The sequence below is a fragment of the Falco naumanni genome, chromosome 4 (assembly GCF_017639655.2).
Source record: "Falco naumanni isolate bFalNau1 chromosome 4, bFalNau1.pat, whole genome shotgun sequence".
NCBI classification, from domain to species: Eukaryota; Metazoa; Chordata; class Aves; order Falconiformes; family Falconidae; genus Falco; species Falco naumanni.
The window spans coordinates 25,522,589-25,543,962 of record NC_054057.1 but is presented as its reverse complement, the minus strand read 5'-3'; positions in this window follow the sequence as shown (position 1 = coordinate 25,543,962).

The window sequence follows — 21,374 nt, the reverse complement described above, 5'->3', positions numbered from 1 at the left end:
TGTCTGCTGCCTATTTATTGCATATATGGGAACCCAGCTGGCTTCTCTTTCTCATTAATAAAAGGAGGAAATGTTTATAAGGAGTAATTTTCCAGTGATTGGCCTCAAGTCTCAGTGGGTCTTTAGTGCCTCAGACCATTCAGGTGTTGTACCTTTCCTGTTTCATCTATTCCCATTTTGTAGGCTGTTTGGGATATAAAGAATTCAGTCTGCTCAGCTGACAGTGTTTACACCATATTGAATCAAAGTTATACATACAGAAAACTGGCTTTGAAATGGAAAAAGGGAAATTAGCTGTCTTTCTGTTTTCCACTAAACAGAATGAGAAAAACTAGCTTTTGTGGTCCAGTCTTGCAAGGTGGTGAGACTTTCAATAGCCGATGTAATCGAATTGTGAGAGGCTTACAGAAAGGGACAAGTTCCACAGCTAGTGACTTAGCTAATGTAGTTGTGCCTCTGCATTGCCTATGCAAAGTTCATCAGGGCTTTAACAAGGAGTTATAATTTATCATGTTTTCTTGTGTCACTGTGCAGTAGGTAATACTTTAATCTGAAGTGGATGGATGAGGTGGGTGAATAGACAGAATACATCCTTTGCAACGTTTATGTAATTCTTCAAACCAGAACAGTTTGTATTCTGTGCTGTTGTCTGATTCACTGAGCTGCTACATTACATCTGACATTTTGTACTTTTAGAAAAGAAAGGACAGAACTGGCAAAATTATGGCCTCGTCCATGCAGGCTTCATATTATTCCAGAACACAATCTGTATGCCATCCTGCTGGTGGAAGCAAGTGCTTTGCTCCCATGTTTTTGAAATTAGTTTCATGTGACACACTGTGGTGGGTTGACCTTGGTGGATGCTAGGTGCCCACCAAGCTGCTCTGTAACTGCCCTCAGCAGAATGGCAAGGGGGAAAGGGTGGGGGGTGGGGAAAGAAAATAAGATGAAAAAACATGTGGGTCAAGATAATGGCAGTTTGATGAAGAAACAGCAAAAGCTGCATGCATGGAAGCAAAGGAAAAGATGCTATTCTTTACTTCCCATCAGCATGTGATGACCAACCAATTCCTAAGAAGCAGGGCTTCAGTACACGTAGTGATTGCTCCAGAAGACAAACATTGTAAATAACAAATGCCTCCCTTTCCTCCTCCTTTTCCCAGGTTCTATATCTGAGCAGACATCATAGAAACACATTATCACCTTCCGTGTTGGGATAATGGGGTTAATAGCACAGAGCTGGAGAATAGGGAGGTCAAGCAGCTGGGATCATTTGCTAAAGAAGGGGGCATTGACAGGGCAATTGGAAAATGAGTGCAAGCCATCAGCCTCTGGAAGCAACTTCTGTCAAGTGTGAAGGAAAGGTATCCCTACAAGGAGGATATTGCACATTGCCCAACCAAGTGAACTGTAATAGAGAAGGGTATCCAGTACTTGAGGGAATTAGCTGTGAAAGAGATGATCTATTATAACTGGGATGACCCACAGTCACCCATAGATCCTGACTAAGTCTGATGCATGACCCATGTAGCGGAAATTGGTACAGAGTGCGTCATCAGCATGTGCCAGCTCGTTGGTGGTAGTGGGTTGGTCAGACACTGCACCACCAACAGTGGGTGAAGTGATTCATCATCTCAGAGATGTGTGTGCACCTTGTGCCCCATCTTTGCTGCAATCAATCTTTTCTCATCTATTTACACATGTAACCATCTGTTGCTGATATACTTCACAGGACAATCTGTGTTTTGGAACTTTAGTGCTGCATAGCAATACTTATAATTCATTGCCTTTTTACTGCCTTCTGGTATGCAGGTTCTCCATTTTTGTTACCTTTTTAGTGGATGGGAAGAATTGGTGTTTGTCAAGAACAAGTCAGGAAACTAATACACTCACATTTGTATTAAATGTGGTGGTCTTGCTTCCATGGGGGCAAAATGTGATGCAGAGGAGTAACCACTGTCCTTGGAGTAGCAGGCACCTAAATTCAAATTACCTGTCCTCTTAAACTCTTTGTGGTTGTTGGAAACAGCAGGGGTAGCAGAGGAGCCATGCTGTGATCTTTCCTAGCATATATAGTAGCCACCTGTCTCTCTAGCTGTGCTTAAGAACAAATTAGCTGAAAATCAACCCTGAGGTAAGTGCAGGTCATGCTCATCACATGAATCTTGTGCTCTAGAATCACAGATTAATGTAAAAATTTTTTTCTGTAACCTTGAGAGAGACCAGCAAGTATTTTACATTAGCTGAAAAATTATCCGTGTATATATTTTGAACAGAAACCGCTTGAGGGGTTGCTCTTGACATTATACAAGATGTGTAACATACATAATTGTAGGTAGTGGTCAGGGCCACAGGGTGGTAAGCAATGAAGCTGTGGAGTAGTGGTTCCTATCTTGAAGATGTTACAGTCTTAAGGAGACAAAGACAGTGAAAGACAAAGACAATTAGAGGACACAAAGAGCCACAGAAGGAAAATAAAAGAAAAACTTAGTAATGATGAAAATAATAGCTTTTCTTTGGCAATATATTGCAGTTTTAGCATCTTGAATTACAGATTAAGCAATTTAACGTCAATATGAAGAGGATCTTGTCATAGCAAGTACTTATGTTTTATTTCTAACTCAACTATCTCTCAATGGAACTTTGAACATGCATCTTATTTGCAAATTCTTAGTTTTCTGCCCACAAACTGGGCATAATTTGTTGCTAATAGTCCTGAGCACTGAAACTGTGCTTGACAAGTAAGAGGTGTATTTTCCATGAAGACATCCTCAGCTGTATTTCTTGATGAAAGTTAGTGGAAGTCATTGATATCAGAAGCTTATAACATGAAGAAAAGGGTACTCGGCTGCTTAGAGTTTATGCTTTGCTTCATAACCCAAAGACAGAGGGGAAGGTTTTAAACACAAACCTTTCCAACCAGGCTCTTAGCTGATGTAAATTACTTACAAGGATGGAAATGATTTACAGCTGCTGATGACCTGCCCCAAATCATGGTGCTGAGTTTTGATCAGCTCTTGCTTTGACTAGTGCTCTGTTTGAGTGTGCCTAGCTGTCTACAGGAGGCTTTAGGACTGCTGGTACTAAAAGTCTTGATTTATTTTTTTTTTTTACCTTGATAGCATGAAAAACTAAAAAGAATTTTGAGGAACGTTTTTATCAAGTACGGGTATAAAACGTTGTGGTCTTAGCAAGAGAAGAATCAAACTGGATATTGTCCTTGTAATCTTCAGGTTATATTGGAATTGCATATTTTAAGTATTTGGTTTTATGTAATTTGAAACACTTGCAATCCTGGCTTCCTTCCAGTGATTCACAAACTATAAGAAAAATGAAAGCTCAAAGACATGAAGTCTAGCAAATCCCAAAGCAAAGCATGATATTTTACCTTATATCTACTGCACCTTATAAAGATTTATCTTTCAGAATTTTTTTGGAGCACATTGGGGATGTAGTGTTATGTATCAGTTAAAAAGCAAGACTTTCCTTCAGCAAGATTGGAATTCCTTTCCAAAAAGTTATCAATATGTTAGCTATTCTCATTATGAAAAGAAAAGCAGCTTGGCATGAGACCTTATGTATTTATGAAGTGGCTAATATCATTACCTGACTAAAGAATCTGAAATACTGTCCAAATTGGCAGCATTACTGTAAGCAGATTCATACATGTTAGACCTCATGAACTTAAGACAGGTAAAAAGTGACATGCTTAGTAAGTACGTTACTGATATCTACAGGAAGATTTCCAAAGTGTTTATAAGCTATTTCTTTTGAAATATAGAAGCCAAGAGAAAAATCTTATATGGAATTTCCCACTGGTGTGAATAGCTATTTTGGGCCTTATCCAAACCCCTTTGAGCTCAGTTCACTGATCCCTGTGGGCCTCAGTCAGCTTTGACACTCAATGGAGATTTTGCACCTTATTTTGAGTGTAGAAACATGCTGCAGTTCTGCTCCATGTTCTTCCCTACAGCACGCTCTCCAGGACTTTTCTATGGGTTTTCCAGAGATCAGCTCTTTGAGGTGTATAAATCTCTGGAAAATGCTCCCACCAATGTTGGTGGATTTTTATTGAATATTTTAATGCAAATACTTGTCCCGCAATGACCAGATTTTACAGTGAACATAATCTGGAGTTCCATGCATTGGGTAAGTGGATATATATGTAAATATACTAAGCAAATAAATTGCGTCATGCTACAGTATCAACGCTGAGCTGTCAACAAATTAATAACCTGGGGTGTGTCTGCTGCCTATTTATTGCATATATGGGAACCCAGCTGGCTTCTCTTTCTCATTAATAAAAGGAGGAAATGTTTATAAGGAGTAATTTTCCAGTGATTGGCCTCAAGTCTCAGTGGGTCTTTAGTGCCTCAGACCATTCAGGTGTTGTACCTTTCCTGTTTCATCTATTCCCATTTTGTAGGCTGTTTGGGATATAAAGAATTCAGTCTGCTCAGCTGACAGTGTTTACACCATATTGAATCAAAGTTATACATACAGAAAACTGGCTTTGAAATGGAAAAAGGGAAATTAGCTGTCTTTCTGTTTTCCACTAAACAGAATGAGAAAAACTAGCTTTTGTGGTCCAGTCTTGCAAGGTGGTGAGACTTTCAATAGCCGATGTAATCTAATTGTGAGAGGCTTACAGAAAGGGACAAGTTCCACAGCTAGTGACTTAGCTAATGTAGTTGTGCCTCTGCATTGCCTATGCAAAGTTCATCAGGGCTTTAACAAGGAGTTATAATTTATCATGTTTTCTTGTGTCACTGTGCAGTAGGTAATACTTTAATCTGAAGTGGATGGATGAGGTGGGTGAATAGACAGAATACATCCTTTGCAACGTTTATGTAATTCTTCAAACCAGAACAGTTTGTATTCTGTGCTGTTGTCTGATTCACTGAGCTGCTACATTACATCTGACATTTTGTACTTTTAGAAAAGAAAGGACAGAACTGGCAAAATTATGGCCTCGTCCATGCAGGCTTCATATTATTCCAGAACACAATCTGTATGCCATCCTGCTGGTGGAAGCAAGTGCTTTGCTCCCATGTTTTTGAAATTAGTTTCATGTGACACACTGTGGTGGGTTGACCTTGGTGGATGCTAGGTGCCCACCAAGCTGCTCTGTAACTGCCCTCAGCAGAATGGCAAGGGGGAAAGGGTGGGGGGTGGGGAAAGAAAATAAGATGAAAAAACATGTGGGTCAAGATAATGGCAGTTTGATGAAGAAACAGCAAAAGCTGCATGCATGGAAGCAAAGGAAAAGATGCTATTCTTTACTTCCCATCAGCATGTGATGACCAACCAATTCCTAAGAAGCAGGGCTTCAGTACACGTAGTGATTGCTCCAGAAGACAAACATTGTAAATAACAAATGCCTCCCTTTCCTCCTCCTTTTCCCAGGTTCTATATCTGAGCAGACATCATAGAACACATTATCACCTTCCGTGTTGGGATAATGGGGTTAATAGCACAGAGCTGGAGAATAGGGAGGTCAAGCAGCTGGGATCATTTGCTAAAGAAGGGGGCATTGACAGGGCAATTGGAAAATGAGTGCAAGCCATCAGCCTCTGGAAGCAACTTCTGTCAAGTGTGAAGGAAAGGTATCCCTACAAGGAGGATATTGCACATTGCCCAACCAAGTGAACTGTAATAGAGAAGGGTATCCAGTACTTGAGGGAATTAGCTGTGAAAGAGATGATCTATTATAACTGGGATGACCCACAGTCACCCATAGATCCTGACTAAGTCTGATGCATGACCCATGTAGCGGAAATTGGTACAGAGTGCGTCATCAGCATGTGCCAGCTCGTTGGTGGTAGTGGGTTGGTCAGACACTGCACCACCAACAGTGGGTGAAGTGATTCATCATCTCAGAGATGTGTGTGCACCTTGTGCCCCATCTTTGCTGCAATCAATCTTTTCTCATCTATTTACACATGTAACCATCTGTTGCTGATATACTTCACAGGACAATCTGTGTTTTGGAACTTTAGTGCTGCATAGCAATACTTATAATTCATTGCCTTTTTACTGCCTTCTGGTATGCAGGTTCTCCATTTTTGTTACCTTTTTAGTGGATGGGAAGAATTGGTGTTTGTCAAGAACAAGTCAGGAAACTAATACACTCACATTTGTATTTAATTTATGTTTAATTCTTTGTGTCCTTTATACAAATAGGCAAAGATTTCTGCTATTTGGGCTAGCTGGTAACTGTGGTTAGGTATTATTTGCCAAAGGAAGTTCATTGTGGGGTTAGCTTCTTTTGAAGTTTGCTAATCTACAAAGTCTCATTGCTACTTTTTTCATTAATTACTAATGGTAAAATTATTACAGGATTACTGAATCAATTAAGCTATCATAAATCCTGAAAAATTATACATGTGCCACACACAAAAGTAGTCGATTTCAAGAGCTGCATGTTTTTTACTGCAGGGAAGAGTAGATGGTAAGGTTACTGCTGCTGTATTCTTCAACATCAAGAAATAACAGTATTCTTTTTTACAGTTGTGCAGTTTTGTATTGGTTGTTCTGTTCCTCTTCTCCTTGGTACAAAATCTACAATTTATGATGGTATAGTCCATTGTTTTCTTTACCTCCTATGTTTACATCCAATACATTTAAACCTAATAGATTCAGTGCAGCCCTCCATAGAGATTTAGCAAGGACATTAAAAATGTTACACATTCTAGTCTATTTCTTTGTTCTGAAAACAATTGGAAATCATAGAGGATTAAAGTGAAACTGTTGGCAGTTCAGTGTGGAGCAGATGTTGTCTTAGTGTGGCATGACAGCTCTGGTGTTTGGTATATGGGGAATCCTAAATATAGCTCCATGTTCATTAGGTAAACTCATTAACCATGGTGTTTTCTCTATTTAGGAAATTGGATACTTGCTCTACTGCATTGCTTACTCTCAAATGATGAATACTGGCTATCTGTTTGCTACCTTTTGATTTTAGTCCAGACTCCCAACTGAAAATTAGTTAGTGGTAACCACAGTCCGTATTAGTCTTGATGTTACATCTACAGACCTTGCTTGAATCTGGAGTGTGAATGTTGGGAATTAGCTTTCATCTCCCAATAAATAAACATGTGGTGTTCACAAATAGAACTCTGTCATAATGAAAAGATGTATTCAAAGCTGACATTGGAACAAACTGAAATCACAAGACAATCATTGCAGCAATTATCACCTAGGATTTTCAAAAGTAGCTAGTATCTCTAAGTATTGCATTTGTTTGGTGGATCCTGTTTAAGACCTTTTAAAAAGATTTATCTTCTGTGGCTAAGTGGCAGGTAATTTAGAAGAAACTTGCAACTGGAAACCCCAGCTCCAAAAGCTACCCAAGTGGCACTACTATTCATGTCATTTGCTGCATATAATATCTTTATTCTTTTACATCCATTTATATGTCTCAAAATGACAGATATAAAAATGTCTGCCAAATTTTCTTTTGTTCCTCTAGTAACAAGTTAGTCAAAACTATCTAAAATATGAGGAAAAGGAGGCTAAAAATCAGCTTTAGCTTCTGGCACGAAGATTCCAACACTGTAAAAATCTATCACATTTCCTGGATGAAAGCACATCATGGATACAAGGTATAACACATGCTATATGAGGAACTTTTGAAATATCAAAGACTGGATACTCATTTCTTTGGGAAGCTTGGAACAAGCTGCACTAAAACCAGGCAAAAACCTCTTTTCAACTGTTTGGAACTACTTCTATAAAAGACAGCTAGAAGAAGACTGGAATTCTGTTTCTGACTGAGCAAAGGCAGAGACTTACAACTAGTAGGAAATAAATCCAAATTCAATGCTGAGTAATTTTCAGGTATGAAAAATCGCATTTGGGTGAGTAAAACCAGCAGGTCTCTCAAAATAACCTCAGAAAGCTCTTTGAATCTGGGCTGTAAAGCAAGACTTCCTAAATGTCACTAAAGTTTGTAATTGTACAGTGAATTGCTGGACTTGAAAATGTATTAGGATGAGAACTGAATGCACCTTCAAACAAATAGTTTTTTTGAAATATTTAACCAATTTGGATTTCAAGAACTTGGAAGTCCGTTCCTGTGTAAAAAGATCAGAAGTGAGTGATGTTAACACAATCAGACATCAGATGGAGGGAAGCGTACAGTGCCAGGGTATAACCAGCATGGAGGAAATTAGTTTAAATTATGACTTTGGGGATTAAGGCTTGTAGTCTTTTCAATACAGCTAAACAAAAATGCTGTCATACCTGACTAAGACCTACCTTAAAATTCAGCTCTTTTAACAGACCTTTTCAAATCTAGCTATGGTGATAACTTGGGGTAATAAATTTGACATAATTAACATACAACGTGCAATAAATTTTTCCTACATGTTGACTTCTACTGTGTGTCTGGCTCTGAACTATAAGAAAGAATGATCCCTAGTGAATAACTTACCATCACAATAACAGCTATTACATCTGCTCTGTCCTTATTTATCTCATCCTAAAACTGTACAATCACTATGCCTTTAGCATTTCCTCACACTAAGTCATTCTAGTCCTCTAACCATTTTCCTTACACATCTCCAACTTCTCTTTTTCTACTATAAAATGGGTATCATTGCAAAGCTGTTACAACCAGTTACTAACTTACACAATTCACTTATACATGAAATCTAGTGTTTATTTATAAGTTTAGCCATTCTCTTTTCTCAGTTATGTTGTACCAGATGTAAAATGTGGGCTTAATGAGAACTAGAGATCACTAGAAATAGGAACCTGGGACTATAACCTGACACGTATGTTCTCCATCAAATGGCTAAGAGTTAAGAACAGTATCACAGTATGTCCTTCCATGGGTATTGTTTATCCTTTATGCAGGGTTTTGTGTGTCTCCCCCTCTCTCCTGCTTCTGTAAATCAATTCATTTGAAAATGAGAAAATCAGCTGTCTAGTAGCTCCCTGGTCAGCCTTTCTGAGGACTTTGTCCTAAGATTAGCTTAAACTGCAGCCTGTAAAATCAAGGTAGAGTCACTCTAAGCAGAGAGTCCTCATAGGCTTTGTTAATGTAAGACATGGTCATGGAAGTCTTCCAAATCGGATTGTTTGCTTCAGTAAATCTTGTATGATATGAGTCTGAACGACACACTAAGAATTATACGCTGTTACCTCAGCTAATGCAGCTTGCTTTATTTTAAGTAAACTGAAAACCAGCTTATATTGGCCAGAGCTCTGCTCTTAATTAATTTTTTGTCAACTTTATTTTTTTTAAGTTTGTACCTGGAAAAGATGTCTGCTAGGACAGACATCGTGCCATCACCAATATTTATGGCAGCCTTCCTAAAGAAAAAGTTGGGAGTGGTACTCCATGGAGATATTTATGAGCTATTATCTTGTGTAATGGCACCACCATTTCTGCCCAGGAGCTGCAGTAACCAGCTCTCAGTTTTTTTAGCTTGACATTTATTCTGCATCTATGAAGTTAAGAAATACTGCCCAGCCATAGTATTTCTCAAGAAAATGAATTCTCACATCAAGAGATGCACTGCATACAATTTTGATGCTGTTCTGATCTAGGAAGAAGCCCTTATAAATTATGAATCAAAAGATGGTATTGGCTCTGTCACAAGGGAATGTTGTAAGGCTACATGGAAAATGAAGGTTAAATTAAAAAGTTTAAGCATTAATTAAAAATCAGTGCTCAAATTCATCTGATCAACTGGGAGCAGGGACTTGTAAAGGTCAGGCACTGCAGATGAGTCATTATTTATGGTCCTGCTGATATAAACTGGCAAACCTTTTCACACCTGTAGGGAAATGTTTCTTAATAAAAAAAAGAGGTATTTCTAAATTGATTAACAATCAGTAGAAACCTTGTTTTTCATGTGTCCCTGCTCATCTTAAAGCTAGAGAAACCTCATGTAAGCTGTATTAAGTTGTTACTTGTCAGCATTAGTGTTTTCTTTTGTTTCAGTGTATGTAGTAGTGTAGTCCATATTTTACTCTGTTCCTTCTATTTTTTCTTTGGTTTCCTTTTCTATACTTAAGCACTTAACTTGCTTAGAGCTGGATATATAATTTTAGGCAGGAAATATTTCATTATATTTCATTTTAGGAGATAAAAATTGTTCTAAATTCCTTTTAGAAAAACACACCAAACCACAACCTTATTTTAAAATAAAATTGAAAACCAGAAAAAAAGAAAAAGGTTAAAGAATGATCATGTCCCAAAGATGGGATTTGTAACTTTTGTGATGTTGGCTTATGAAAGCTTCTAAGGGTGCATGAGAGTTTTTGTGGTTTTTTTTGCTGATGGTTTTTTAAGTCTTTGTTAGAACTGTGGAATAATGACAAGAAAAAATTGTTGATCTGTTGCAGGCTGGCAAAGTCTTCATATTGTTCCTCATCCAGAGGCACTGAAAAGTTAATTCAGGGAACCTACTTTATTTTTGCTTTAATGAGGATAGTTAAATAAAACCAGAGCTCCTGATGTAAAGCTGATACCACAGTGTTGCTGTGTAAAGGTTTTAGTGAAAGTATCTCCTTGTCTTTGAGTTGTTACTCCCTTTAACCTTGCAGTTAGGGTATGCTGAGCATACCAGATATTTAGATTTGTTACTGAAATGAAATATTCAAAGTAATTGCTTTCCATATGTTTTTTTTAGGATATAATGGAACTATTTGATCAAATGTTTTGTACTCAGAACTGTTTGAATTTGTAGTGGAGGCTCTGCTATGTCTAAGGGTTTGTTGCAAAGGAGTTTGTGTTTTCAAAATATGATATGCTTCTGTTTTAGAGAGACCGCCCTTTTCCTGGAGATGACACGGAAAGGTGCTACCTAGCCTTTTGCACTGCAGTCAGATAATGGTCCCTTCTTCAGCTGAGAGGAAAAAAGCAGTTATGTGACATTCCTCTGGTAGAATTCCAAGATAGTGTCAGGAAAACATCCTTTCATCATTACTGGTGTAGCTCAAGGTTTACCTCTGAGCAGAGGATCTACATAATGTGTAGAGCACTGCATCCAAGAGCTTTTTTTTTGGAAGAGAAGCATCTCATTGTCCTAGGTAAATTGTGCATAATTCCTATAGAACCTTGAATGATGCCCTGAATCCAGTAATCATATGAAATGATCTAAACATCAGTGCAGTTCCTCATGAGGGACTGAAATTGTACCTTATCCACAGAAGTTTTGAAGAGTTGGGGATTTTTCAGAAAACTAGAATTAGTGTTATCTCAGCATCTACGTAGAACCCAGAAATTAAAGACAAGTAAAGCTGTTGTGGTTTCCAAATGAATGTCCCAACCAGTTTTTGATTAAAAAGACTTAGAAGATGAGTGATGCAGATCAACTTTTCAATTTAGGAGAATAAGAGTTCAACTAGAAGTGGTAAAGCTGGTAGAAAACATCAAGCATTCTCTAGAGGCAGGTAGTCTGGGGCTAGGAAATGCAACTATAAACAGTTACTGTTGGTATGGTGTCTCTCAGTCACTTCAGTAGTGAGGTACTCAGCAGCCTCACATGTGACTGGTATTGTACCTGTCTGAAAAAAATGGTTGTTAGAGGTGGGGGAGGAAAGAGTTTTGAAGTTTTGAAGAGGTAGCTAAGGACTTTGAATTGCGCTAGTTTTACATTGCTACCACTCTGCTGGCTTGAAGAGTGCTATTTCAGAACATAAAAAGATCATCTTGGTGTATATGCTTATTGGAAAGAGTAAACTTTCTGTGTTTTTACATAGAGGTTACTTGGCTAATCATAATGTTAGTGATCCAGTTAAAAAAGCCAGTAATTCCCAGGCTGAAAAATAGTTTTCTAAAATGCTAAATGATTAATTCAATTACCTGAAAATGAAACATTTACCATGAGTCTTAAGAATGTATTTTTTTTCTCTTTTTAAATGTTGAAGTATTTGGGAAGAGAACTAAATTGGAGTTAAATGATCCATTGCTATTGTAAATTGATGAAATTATTTGATTGCTTTTTCTACCATTTCTACAGATACAGTATTATAACCTTTTCAGGTTCTTAATAACAAAACTCTGCCGCCTTAAAAGTAAATCTTACCTAAAAGTAAATTCAAGTCCCTTACAAACTTTTTGATCTGCAAGTGAGCAAATTGTAACTTAATTTCTGACGTGAACACTGCATGTACCCCTTTAAATTGCACGCAGATGTCACCCCTAAAGAAATAACATCTGAGTCATCAACAAAACTTAAAGCAAAGACTACAAACAGATAAGACAACATCTTAAGCTAAAAAAGCCTCTCCTTGGATTTGCCAACACAATTTGAATGTTACTATCATGTGTGGACCAGTCACAACAGTGAACAAATCCACTGCAACATTTGTTGTTTTGATGTCAACTACATGAGCTACTTGTTTGGTTTCTGGGGATACAGGGATAAGACAACTACAAGGTGTTAAGAAAGCTACAGGTTCGAGAACACTGACATCTTTTGAGGTGGTAAATGATTGTGTCTGATCATATTATGTCCCTCGTCATAGGGGAGAGTACACAACACTGATGGAAAAGTCTTCGCCATTATTGCTGCAATCCAAAGAGAAAGATACTAAAAGTTAGAAAAGATCCTTTCCAGTAGTTACCATAATACGGGCAGACTTGTGAAAGAAGTGAGAAAAAAAGCTGCAATTTCCGCTGCTATTCCAGGTTTCCCTGGAATAGGGGAATTCATTCCCATGGGCTTTATACTCCAGCAAGAATACTAACAAGCAACAATGACAATGTTGCACTCTCATTGTGTTTTGGGAACTGGAAGCTGTGGGGATTCCCATGAAATTCAGAAACAAAGCTGCTTTTTCCTCCAATAGTTTTTGCTTTCTTGGTGGGGAGGCATGTGGGTGGGTTGGGTGTGAGTGTCACAAAATCAACTAAACTATGTAAAATAAAACACTGGAACATATTGACCTGAACAAAGAGGTCTAAAACTGGTGTAATCAACAGATAGGCTGTTATAAACAGGTTTACAGTTCCTGAGTTCCCTAGGGAACTCGGTTCCTGAACTAATAGTAGGGCAAGTTTTTGTCAATAAGATGCAGAGCCTCAGTAATAATCCAATTTGAATGGAAACAGCAATGGCCTAGCATGTGTGAGTCATCTTGGACCTTGACCTCCTAGATGAGGCATTTGCACCATTACACCTGGGTGGTAATGGTTGGGCAGCACTAGCTAGTGGGACAGATGGGAGAACTCTCTAGGCTTTTTTGGGAAGGCTTTTTTCCCTTTTGGTAGGAAAGTGAAAACATTTGAGTGGAAAACCAATTGCTAAATTCTCCCCCCTGCTCCCCTTCCCAGCCTATTCTAGAGGTATTTTGGAAGAAAAGCAAAAGGAGGTGGAAGGATATATTGACATTTATCCAGGGAAAAGACATTTTCTAACTAGCTCTATCAGGAATATCAGTACCTGCTTCACCTAACAAGCATACTAAGATTTAAGGTTTTCCTTTGTCAAAGGATGTTACTCAATGCCCTTCTGAGTTAACCATTAAACTTATTATTTCTCATAGTCTGAAAAAATGGTACTTTATAAAGAAGTGGCTAAAGGGAATTTAGGTGGAGTAGACACAACAGAATCAACACTGAGTATAATAAAATCCAAATTGTTAAGTGGGTACTGCAGGAAAATGTTTTCTGTCCTGTAACACTCTCACTCAGCTGCAGAAATCAAGTCTCAACCCTCCTGGTCCAGTAGCCTGGCAGCATGGACCCTGGGGGACAGGGCACTTATTCTAACTACTTGATGTGGCACAGTCCTGACTGGCAGGTTGGCCCCTGTGTGTAGCAGTTACACTCTGGACTCAGCCTTTTGCATGATGTCAGGTACCTGTGCATATGTTTCCCCTCTTCCTCTTGCCCCTCCCCACGGGGCTACCGTCTCCATGATTTATTACTTTCTATACTGGACTATTAACGCAAACTGCCTCACTAACTACATAGTTCAGGACAATTCCCTTGATCTTCTCCATATAAAAGACCAATCAGCAGCGTCAGTTGAGGTTTCTATCCCCTTCTGGTCTTCCACTTCAAATGTGTCAGGCAATTGTTATGTAGTTGTTGCTGACTTTGCAATGTTCTTCTGTTGTTTCTGGTTTTCAGCTGCTACTGGATTCAGCTAGTTGGAGTTGAGCAGATGCAGTCAAACTCTCATTTACCTGAGCAGTTCTTTAAGGCTGGCTTCAACCCAGGGCAGAAATAAGTTAATGAAATATTTCCCTGTCACTCCCAGCTCTGGTATGTGTAGCTAGAAGCTTGCCTAATCAGACACACCTTTTACTTGCAGCTCTAAAGAGCTCACTACTACGATTGTTGTCTTGGTGCTCTACTGTGCTGGCAGGGTACCCTTGACAGACCCAATGGTAGGCATTAAGAAGTTACTGCCTCCTGGTAACATCCTACTTCTCTTCCAGATGATGTATGCTGTATCACATTTTCACCACCAAAGTCTGAATGCATTAAAATGTTCAATGTTATAGTAAGAAAATATTAGGTGTTGTTGCCAGGTGAAACAATTTGTAAAAGTCATTTTGTTTTGTCACAACAGTGTAGGTGATAGAGGAAAAATCCAGTGAGGGTTTACTAGCAACATTGCTTTACTGGCAGATCAAAATATCGCTTCAAACAGATGTAGGCAGCTGCAGGTAGCTGGACACACAGAGCCTGTTTAAGGTTTTAGCTGAGACTTATGCCCTCTGGGTCTAGAGCAAAAATCCATTGCAAGAATGATAGTGCTCAAGACTAGAGTTTGGGGCTGGGAAGGATGCCATCATGAAAGCAACTAAGGATTACTTTGATTTTTTTTTTTGTGAAATCTTAGAGAAAAGCCACATTAAGCAGCTGAGTAGGTATTTAGCAAACCAAAAAATAGGATCAGGTAAGTCCTCTGATTTTTGTAGTTGTTTGTATCAGGAAAATGTGTCAAATTGGTAGCTATTTAGAGGGGATAGTGTCCTGCATATGGATGAGGTGATAGGTGACAAACATAGGTGAAATGACCAAATGCTTGGAAAAAAGCATAGGATCAAATCAGGCATTGCTTCTGAATCACTCCAAACCTCCACCTCTTCTGCATTTCTTGGTTTCATTCCCAAATGAAAGACTCTCACAGGAAGACTCTGGTTCTCCCAGTATTACCAGGCCATTTCTGGAGCCAGAGGTTAGCTCTATGATTTTGGAATTTCAACAAAGTCTGTGAACCTCTCAACTTCTCACACTTCTTAGACTTATTTGAGTTCTAATTGAAGCATGTATTTAGGCCAAGTTTTTTTAAAAGAACCCAAAGTCATAAATGGGATTTGAGCTAACAAATCCCTTGGGTTCACAAAAAATCCCAAACTCAGTCTATAGTTGTCTAAGCAATTAAATAAGTAATTAAGTCAATACATTTGAATTATTTCCTTGAAAATCTGTCCATGTAAAATTAAGAACATGCAATACTTATCTGAAAAATCAGGGGTGTAATTAGCTAAGAATTTTTGCAGTTCAGGTGGATGAGTTTCTGTGAGTACCAAATATTTGCCCATTTGTTCTTTCTTCAATTCATTTCTTTCCTGTAGGCTTTCATGCTTAATTATGCTGCTATGGTATGGGCACCTTTCTTGTATTCAATTATTTGTTTCCTGTTTATTCTTCTTTGAGAAATGATCTCAGTTCTGTGCAGTCAGTTTTCTCGGGAGAAAAGTGTTACTTTTCTGCTCATTACCAGTTCTTAATTGTTAGTGAAAGTATGGGTGGTTCCATCCTGTGTTCCAAAAGAGCCATACAATACAGTACCCAAGTCACTGTTCCCTTAGGCTCTGACGAAGGACGAGCTGGTTTGCTGCAGCTCTGCAGTGGTCAAAATATTTCTGATGGGCTATTTTCCTGCTCAGAAGTATTCTGCTGTTTTTCTGAAATAAGTTTTCCATATCAGTGTGACAACATTATATTTAGGGGAAAAAAATAGTTTTCAACCATGTCAAACAGTTCTTTTTGTATTGAAATGACATTCACTTCACACTTTTGTTACAGATTACAACACTAAAATAAGGAAAAATAAGAATGGAACAAACCAAGTATTTCAATCCATCTGAAGAACTTTTTTTCTTGAAACTTTTCTTCATGTATTTTCTTTCATCCGGTTCTGAATGAAAACAAATTTCTAACCAGAATTTTCCATTTGAAATTAGCTCATATGTATGATGATCTAATGGATGGTTATCACAGAATGGTCAGGGTTGGAAGGGATCTCTGGAGATCATCTAGTTTTAGCAACCCCCCTGCTATAGCAGATTTGCCCAGAGCGGGTTACACAGCTGTGTCCAGGCAGGTTTTGAATGTCTCCAGAGAAGGAGACTCCACAGCCTCCCTGGGCAGCCTGTTCCAGTGTTCTGTCACCCTTCAAGTAAAAAAGTTTTTCCTCATATTCAGAAGGAACTTCCTTTGTTGCAGTTTGCACCCATTGCCTCTTATCCTGTTAGTTGACACAACTGAAAAGAGCCTGGCCCCATCCTCTCTGACACCTTGCCCCTAAGATATTTGCACACATTGATAAGATCCCTCTCAGCCTTCTCCAGGCTAAACAGGCCTGGTTCTCTCAGTCTTTCTTCATAGGGGAGATGCTTCGGTCACCTCATCATCTTCATAGATGGACCCTCTCCAGTAGTTCCATGTCTCTCTTGAACTGGGGAGTCTGGAGTGGGACACAGCACTCCAGATGTGACCTCACCAGGGCTGAGTGGAGGGGGAGAACCACCTCCCTCATCCTGCTGGCCACAATCCTCCTAATGCACTCCAGGTTACTGTTAGCTGCCTTGGCCCCAAGGGCACACTGCTGGCTCATGGGCAACTTTCTGCTCACCAGAACTCCCAGGTCCTTCTGTGCAGAGTTGCCTTCCAGCAGGTCAGCCCCAGTCTATGCTGGTGTGTGGGGTCATTCCTCCCCAGGTGCAGCACCTTACACTTGCCTTTGTTGAATTTTATGAAGTTCCTCTCCACCCAAGTCTCCAGCCTGTCCAGGTCTCGCTGAATTGCAGTGCAGCCTTCTGGGGTATCAGCTGCTCCTCCTGGTTTTGTACCATCTGGAGACTTGCTGAGGGTGTGCTCTGTCCCTTCATCCAGGTCATTGATGAAGAAGTCAAACAGGACTGGACCCAGCACTGACCCCTGGGGAGCACCACTGGCTACAGACCTCCAGCCAGACTCTGTGCCACTGATCACAACCCTCTGAGCTCTGCCTTTCAGCCAGTTCTCAGCCCACCTCATTGTCCACTCATTTAGTGCACAGTCACTGAACTTACCTATGAGGATGTTGTCGGAGATGGTGTCAAAACCTTGCTGAGGTCAACGTAAATAATGACCACCACTCTCCCCTCATCTACCCAGTCAGTCCTTCCATCACAGAAGGCTATCATGTTGGTCAGGTATGATTTCGTCTTGGTGAATCCCCATTGACTACCCCTGATAACCTTTTCCTCCATATGCTTTGAGACGACCTCCAGGATGAGCTGTTCCATCACCTTTCCAGGGTCATGACCTTCCATTGTCATAGAAGCCAAAATCCTAACAGCAGCACCAGCCATGAAGTCAGAAGTTGATGTGCATTGTATGTCTATTTCTGGCTGCACCTTTTCCTCTTACTGGTAAAATGGAAGAAAAAAGAACTTGGTTGTGTCATATTAGAACTTCAGAAAGGTGCACACATACTTCAGGGTATTCAGGACAATATATATTGTTTCAGGACTTATACTTTCTATAAGTTCATATTAGCACATTTGAGGTGCCATTTTTTGATGACTGTAAAGGAGTTTGTTGAAGACAATAGGTTCTGACATTCATATGTGAATACTATTTTTTTTTAACTAGACTGAGAATTTTTGAATTGGGAAATTTACATATAGCAATGAATATTTGGGAAGGTAGACATCTCTGTTGGAATTTTTAACTGAAAATTTACACATTACAGATTTCCTTTTTCTGGTTTCTCACACTGTGTTTAGTTTTGCTCTAGTAAGGCTGAATGTGTTATCTTATGTAGGAAGACATCTATTCAGCATATGTAGAAGTCACAAAAGTATACACTTTGGCAAAATCTACCTATCAGTCTTTGGTAGGATCTTCTGTTAAAGCCACAAATTCTGTGTTTACTACTGTAACTATGATAATATATTCAAACTATCATGGGCCTGACTGGGCAACATTCATGTTACCATAAGAGTTTCACACTGTTTGGTTTTGGTTGTTTTTTTTTTTCCAGGTTGGTACCGATTTATGTAAAAGAACATAAAGCTTTGGTACCTGAGGTCTCTTGTAAATCAGCTTTCTACATGCATGCTCCAGATATCTTTTTCCCATTCTCTCTTCATTTCTGTGTCTTTCTTTCTGTGAACTTATGGAGCCGATGCTTGTATCAAAATGTTGATGTATTGATGGCTTCCAAGGGATGAAGGCCAGGATATTTAGTCAAGCTTAAACCCCTTACAGTTATCTGTATAATGTCATGACTTGATGGGCAGCTACAAGGTTTGGATTCAAAATTAATAGTTATGAAGAAAAACAGATGTCACCCAGAAACTTAGGGAAATTGTAATAAACTTTCTGGGGCTCCACAGGACAATTTTTACCACTTTAATATATGAATCTTATTGCTAACAAGCAATGTTTTTACAGAAGGGAAGAAAGGAATTCCTAAAGTGTAACAAATAACCATATCACTACCTTCTGGAAAGGCAGCTGCTATATCATCTGATTGCTTACTCTCTCCTGCAGAGCAGTTGCTGTTTCAGACTGTCAGTCTTGCTGAGTAGCGAAGTCTGGTTTAAGTTCTGTTTAACTGTTGAATTGAACTAATTTCTGTTGTTTGCAATTAATTCTTCATTGACCTTACTGCTTCCAGTAATGTCAGCTGAGCTAACAAGTTTTACTATCTCAGCTGTTACACTTCATTAGCTTGAGAACTATAATGCTGAGAACAGAACACTGGTGAATCTCAGATCCTTCACCACCTTCTCACGTGGATCTCTTGCAAGGCATAAGCCTCCACCTTTTCCACCAGTATTTTTCCCTCCCAAAGTTCTAGTGTTTACACTCAGATGATACTCACAAAACCTGAGTTTGATGACTTCCAGGAAGAGTGAATGGACTTAGGATTTTGTAAAATCATGAAATCCCTGTAATTGATAACATAGCTCCATCCTTCACAGAGCTATTTAATTATAACAGCATCTGTTTAATTATAAAACAGCTATTTAATTAGGAAACCAACTGTTTCAGGCTGGCCCATTTTTTCTTTCTCTCTTCTCTCCATTGCTCTGCATATCTTGGGCTCTGAACTGCTTCCTATTCCTTGGGATCAGATCAGAGTTTAACTACATGAAAAGAAAATCAATCCTTCGAAAAGAAGTGAGCCGTCCTTCAAGAGGCAGAACTACATGCTTTCCTCCAGCATGAGTATAAAGATTGATCAGGTCTTGTTCTGCATCTGGCTGGTTTCATTAGTGTAAAGAGATTAGTCAAGGACAGAAGTGTTTTAGCAAAAGTTTCATTAACTGCCCGAGATTTCAGCAGTATAAGGAAAGCTGTTTGCACATAGAAAGAATGTTTAATAATAATGTCTCAAGTGACCCACAAAAGTTCCATTTGAAAATACTCCCTCTTTCTTTTCTTCTATGGACAGTGAAGCTCTATGAGCCCTGTGTGGAAGCAAAACATTTGTGATGCTGGGAAGAAAAAGAACCATCCCAAGTAGTGCAGGGCAGACAGGGATAAAAGGAAGAGAGTGGAAAGGTATTGGGAATCAGTTTGAAAAGTGCTTAAATGTTAAGGAGGTTTTAAGATTGCTTTGCCTGAGAAGAACTAGAGGGGAAAGGGACACTATAGCACTATAATACTGTGGTCTTAAAGCAGGATGGGATTCCTCATGCATTCAAACTGGCTAACTGTAGCTAAGATAATGTTTTCCCTGGTATGACGAAAGTCACCTTTCGGTTTATTGGGTACTTCACATACAAGTAGGAAAGAGGAAAAAACATGTACAGTAACAGGAAAGGGCAGAGTTCCCAGTTGTTTGGGTTTTTTTTCATACAGCTAAATTAATGATCTACTGATCTTACATAAACATATGAGAACCTAATAGTCCCCAGAAGTAGAAGACACTAACCATTTCTGTTGTTGCTGCTGCTGCTCTGAAGAAAAAGTTTTCCTGTTTGGTCTTACTCTAGCCTCTGAGCTAAGAAGCAGGTAAATGAGAATGACAGATAACAAGAATGACAGATTAATTTTATTTATATCACCTCTTCTAAGGTTTTGCTTGTGATAGTTTAAAACTTGAGGTCAGCAATACTGCAAATGCCTTTATAAAGCACAGAATGGCTGTTGCCACATACTAATCTTTTCTTTAAAGAAAGCTTTTTTTTTTTTTTTAAAAGCTGGTGAAATCCCTTTAGGTGAGATGTTTTCAAGGGAAGGTGATTTCAAAGGAAAACTTTTTAATACAGAAGCGAAAAGGTTCATTTTATAGGAGTGGATAAACAATCAGGCAGTCAGACTTTGAATATGCTGCAAATGTTTTATGGACGTGACAAAGCTCAGTGGAAAAGGAGTTAGAGTAACTGTTACAAGACTAAGGATAAACTTACATCGCACATTGAGCCTTGTCTTTCTTATTTCTATATCACGAAGACCTTAAACCAGGCCACAAACACACAGAGTCCTGAAGCCACTGGCTCCATCCCTGTGGAGCAGTGTGGTAGGACCAGCCTCACTGAGGTTTATGTGTAAGAAGAGCTGGCTGCCATCAGATCTAAGATGTGTGCCTGTATGTGCCCTGCTCTTCAGCTAGCAGGCATCACAGGCAGCACCAATATGTCCATGAGTTCAAGATCTTAAAGTATTTTATGGTGTCAATATGACAAGAATAATCCTCTGAAGGAAGGAAGGAACTGAGGAGATAGAAACCACGAGTTAAGAAATACTTCCCAAGTGAACCTGTGGGAACAAATTGGGAGAGCCAAGGCAGAAAAGCAGCCAGTCTGCATAAGGCTTATGCAGTTTTACTGGTCATTGCAGGCAGTCTGCTCCAGGGGGTGTGACACCATCCAAAACCAGGGCATCTCACAGTCATTCACTTCTGCAGGACCGTTGGGAAATTTGCAGGGATGAGTGTGGGAAGCAAATGAAGCGGGGCAGGTGAGCAGTGGAAAAGAGGGCTAGAATTAAAAGATACATGGGAAGCACTGGGGATCAAACCGCAAGGAGCAGATAGGAAGAAAGGGGAAAAGCTCTGCTCAGCAAAACTGTGTGGTTTTGAAAGGTGAGATATGAGGGAGGGCAGGAGCATTGCTGTTGATCTTGCTCTTCCCTTCTTTCCTAGGATGTCACATCAGTTTCTCTATGTCCTTTCTTA